Source organism: Ictidomys tridecemlineatus, chromosome 6 (assembly GCF_052094955.1).
Source record: "Ictidomys tridecemlineatus isolate mIctTri1 chromosome 6, mIctTri1.hap1, whole genome shotgun sequence".
In the NCBI taxonomy this organism is placed as follows: Eukaryota; Metazoa; Chordata; class Mammalia; order Rodentia; family Sciuridae; genus Ictidomys; species Ictidomys tridecemlineatus.
The window spans coordinates 198,028,968-198,034,205 of record NC_135482.1 but is presented as its reverse complement, the minus strand read 5'-3'; positions in this window follow the sequence as shown (position 1 = coordinate 198,034,205).

The following is a 5,238-nucleotide window of genomic DNA, read 5'->3' as shown; positions in this document are numbered from 1 at the left end:
TTTTCCTTCAAAAACTGAAGTGCATTTCCTAAGAGTGAATTAATATATAAGACAACAATTTATCAACTTAAGTTCAATAATATAAAAGAATTAAAAGGCAGGATGTTTGAAAAAGCAAATTATATGAAAAGGAAAATTGTAGCCCAAAAAAACAAATAGGGCAGACTTCCTAGCCTATCAGACTGCAATTCTTGGTTCATAACAGTTAAAGGTTGAGGATGATTTGTCTTCTGACAGCAAAGAATTCAGAAAATTATAGCCACTTGTTGCAAAAAAAAATATATCATTTTCTGCATTTGCTAGGACTTGAAAAGTTTAGCAAAAAGCATGGAACTGGAGAGACAAAAATATATGAAGAATTAAGAAATTTGAAAAATCAGCGTCTGAAATAGACATGGCTGAAATGGAATTATTGGCACTGAGAAAAGTTCTAATATAATTACAGTGAATGCAGGTGGTGAAAACCTAAAGAAGTCCAAGCAAGGCAAATTAATATTGAAGACAAAAACAAGGATCCAACGTAAGTATAACTAGTGTCCTTGAGGAAGAGGGCTAGCAGAGAATAAATAGTAATTAAAGAAGAGATAGGAGAAATATACTTGAAATGAAGAGTAACTAAATATTTCACCAAAGAACACATCAAATTCTAGGACTCAATACCACCTGGTACACTGATGAAATTACCTGATACAATTAACGTTAGTAAGACCTAATTCATGTGCAATAAACTTTATCCACTTAAAGTCTATGGTTCAGTGAGCTTGACCAATTTATACACTGTGACTTCTGCCCACCCCAGGAATTTCCATCCACTCACAGGCTCAGAGCTCTTTGCAGGCTGATCCTCCCCTGCCAGCCAGGCCTCTTTTGACTATTTTGATTCTTGGAGATTAGTTTGCCTTTCCTAGAATCTGTACAAATAGAGCATTCAGTGCTATGTATTTTACATCTGGCTTCTTTCACTCAGCATAATGCTTTTGAGATTCTTGTGTGGTGTGTACTGGTAACCTGTTTATTTTTTTGGTAAAGATACTCCATTGCATGGAGACACCACATCCTGTTTGTCCAATTATCATTTATTTTTCCCAGTTTTATCTATTTTAAATGAAACTGATATAAACATTCTATATAGTTGTAGATGGGCACAATTCCTTTATTTTTACGTGGTGCTGAGAATTGCACTCAATGCCTCACACGTGAGAGGCAAGGGCTCTACCACTGAGCCACAACTCCAGTCCGTGCAAGGCCTCTTGTGAATGTGTTTTCATTTCTTTTGGGTAAACACATAGGGGTGGGCAGGTTTTAACTTGTTGCAGAACTGCTAAACCACTTTCCAAGATGGAGGTTATCATTTTACTTTCCCACCTTCAGTCCAGAGCAGTTTTAGCTGCTCTGTGACCTCACCACTGTTTAGTGTTGGGGTGCAGCGGAGCGTCGGAGGGAGAGACCACACAAGAGACTCACTTCATGCAATCGCAGGGGGGAAATTTATTGGGGATCTGTTCCAGCGCTCTGGGACTCTGTGCTCACTCAAGAAGGGAGAGCAGCCCAGAGCCCAGAGCAGAGGTCAAGAGGAGCTTAAGTACACTTTTTGGAGAGGGTGGGGGGCTTTGCATACATCAGAACAAATCATCATGAGGCGCGGGAAAATTGAACAACAATTCTGAAACATGATTAGTACATACATTGGCGGGAACAATCAGGGCAGGGGTGATTGGTCATTTCTAAGCGGGGTACACATTTAAACTGATTGGTTCTGGGGCCTAGATGCTTACGTGCCATGCTACCTAGAGCCCTTAGCTATTAAACAACCAGGGAATCAATGGAGATATTTACTAGGCAGTTCCAGCATTGTCCTAACAACTTTACAGAGATTACAGGTTCCGGGGGTAGCAGAGGAATTGTAACAATAGACTTTTTACAATTGTAACAATTGTCTTTTACTTTTTAGCCCAGGCCTTGTAATCTAGAAGCCTAGTCTTTTACACTTTAACTCAAGCTCTTGTAGCTTGGAATCAGCTTAGAATTTTTACCTTTACGTTTAGTACTGTCAGTCTTTTGAATCTTAGCTACCGTATGTGTGTGTAATAGTATATCTCATTGCTATTTTATGTTGTAGTAGACTGGTAATTAATGTTTTGAAAAGTGTATTTTGGGGCTGGGGATGTGGCTCAAGTGGTAGCGCGCTCGCCTGGTATGCGTGCGGCCCGGGTTCGATCCTCAGCACCACATACCAACAAAGATGTTGTGTCCGCCGAGAACTAAAAATAATAAATATTAAAAATTCTCTCTCTCTCTCCTCTCTCACTCTCTCTTTATAAAAAAAAAAAAAGAAAAGTGTATTTTGCCATACCTTATTAAATTACTGAACTTTAAAGATGAGGAAAAATTCTTCAGTCTATTGGGGGGAAAGTCAAATTTTTCCTAAGGATTGTGAACTGAGTTGGCATTGTACTTCTTCCCCCCCAAAAAAACTGGGAAAGAAAACTGTGAAGTAATTCTGCAAAGCTCCAAAGGAGACACAGTGTACCCAAGACTCTTATTCCCAGTCAGGGTGTCAGCCACAACTCAGGGAACATGAAAAAATGCAAGAACACTGAAGAGTCGGAAAACTCAACTACCTGACCCTTCCTTGGCGAGGTTGACAATTAGTGGATAAGTAACTTTTTTCTCATTGAAAATGAGTTCAGAACAGAAGAATCATCACAGTCAATGTCACTGCCAGCGTACTACCAGGTTGTTTGATGCTTCAGCCTGGGTTCTTTCCTAAGTGTATTGGTCCTTATCATCATGGTCTGGTACACTGAGGTGTCACTGAAAAGCAAGATTCTTAAGGATAACCCAACCGGTGTTTTTGATGTTTTCACTGAATTGTGTACAGGGTCTCCAACTCCATCAAAGATCCTTCTCTGAGAGTGTGGCAGTAGAATTACCCCATTTTTCCCTCTCTCAGAGCAACAAGGCAGTAGAGGTCAAGGATGCACAGAAATGCAGAGGAAGAGGTTCCCTTTAGTGAGGCACCAAACATTCTGGCACAAGGTACACCAAGATGTTGTCGCATCTCACTGTCTCACAAGTCCCGCTTGCTCAGATCTTCAGCATGGCCATTGGTCTTCAGTGTGGCCACTGGTCTTCTTCAATGTGGTCACTGCCTTCAGCATGGCCACTAGTCTTCCTTATTGTAGCTGCTGGCCTTTCTTATAGTGGCCATTAGTCTTCAGCATGGCCATTGGTCTTCAGCATGGCCATTGGTCTTCTTCATTGTGGCCGTTAGTCTTCAGCATGGCTATTGGTCTTCTTCAGTGTGGCCACTGGCCTTCAGCCTGACCACTGGACTCCATCATCCAATCATGAGTAGAGCTCTTCCTTCTCCCAAAGGAAGCCTCCTGCCAACCCAGGGACTGGATCTGCAGAGTGGGCTCTGCCAGCCACACACCAGGCATACCTACCTGTATCAGCTCTTCTTCTTGCCATGTAACTCTGTTTCATGGGTGAAAATAATGCAACCAGCAATTGCAGGAAGTTAAGGCAAACTCTCATAAGCTGCCAAGTCTGAGCACACGTAGGGCTTCCTGGGCTTGAAGGCCATAGATCTCTAAATTGTAGGTGAGATTTGGAATAAATGTCCATTTTTCTGGGGAGAGGTTTCACTGTTTTTGTTAAAAGAATTTTTAAATTCAAGCTCATGATTTATATAAAGTATAAAGTGAAGACATGTCAATGATTGTATATAACTCATTATCTAATGAGGGACTCAGTGGGATGCCACAACTTATTTAAAGCATTCGAAGAATATTCACAGTCCTAAGGAAATACTGAAAAAAAATTACCCATAAGTGCAAAAGGCTCTAGGTTCCATCCCAGTACCCCCCCCAAAAAAATTCAATTTATGTGAACTGCTATATCAATGGGCTAACAAAGAAAAAAAATCAGTTAATGCATTAAAACAAAAATTTAAAAAACTCCCTTAGCAAGCCTGGTGTGCGTCCCAGTGGGAAACGGCTGCTGAGGGAGTGCTAGATCCCAGGCTCTGGCCCACTGCCATTCTAGATGCCCAAGGAAACACAAGGGCACCGCAGGTGCCTGAAGTCACCTGACTCTACGAAGGTAGAGAACCAGATGGAAACGCCGCGTATGGGTCTTGAGGTGTGTTCCCTGAGAAGAGAGCACACGTGGACGGCAGGAGCTGCTGTGGGGCCTGTGGGGCCTGCCACGACGCGCGCTTCCTGAAACACTCACTTGGCTTTATCTTAGATAAGATAAAGGTGGGACGCAGCGCCCATCTGACAGCTTTCGCCAGGTGTGGAGCAACCTGAACGCTAACTCTAGCACTTCTCTTTGTATAAAATGGGAAAAGAGTTCTCAGTGGAGTTGGGGACTCTGGGAGATCTCAGACACTGGAGGTATAAGGCGACCCTGGAATTTTTCTCTATATGTAATCTGAACGGGGGAGGCAAAATTAGAATTCGTCCTAAAATCCAAAGTTGTGATATTTGTATCTTTGATTCCAATGGGTTCACGTGTCTAAAGTAACTTTGTTAGTATCTACAAAGTGACAATAAGACATTTTTAAATGAACACAACATGATTGTGTCAAAGGTCACAGCTCATTTGTCAGTCAGTCAGGAAGCCTTTCTCCCTGGAAATCATCAAGACACACAGTCAGTGCGAGGCACTGAGAAGGATCCTGTGTGAACAGCATCCCTGCATCCCAGAGTCAGGGGGAAAGTCAAGGTCATCTCTTTCCTTGCAGGAGAAGATGATCACCAGAGTGAAGTCATCCCCATGTGGCTTCCCATGCCCCCAAGTGTCCCTCAAAGCAGAGCCTGAGACCCCAGAGGTGTCTCCTGCTCCCGACAAGGCCTGCACGCTTCCTAGACTATGTCTCTGCTCCTCTCAGTAAGTCTCTGTCTGTAGGTCATTGACATGTCCTTAAATTCTTTCTGCAACGTTTGTCAAGAACCCCACCGGCCCTGAGTTGAGGTCCTCTCTCCAGGAACTCCCCCCAGGGTTCCTCTGGAACAGCCCAAGAATGTGCTCTCCCCTCCTTTGTCCCTCCTGCTTCAGTCTGGCCCAGGGTTCTTGGCACTCGCCCTCTGTCTGTGCCCTTCAAGTTTCCTTTAGTGCCCCGAGGGTACTCAGGAAGTGTCCGATGTGGTGCTCGCTTGGCTCCTTCAGTGGGGCTCCCTGTGCCTATAGCCTTCCAGTATTCACAGCGCCTTCTCTTGAGCCTTACAC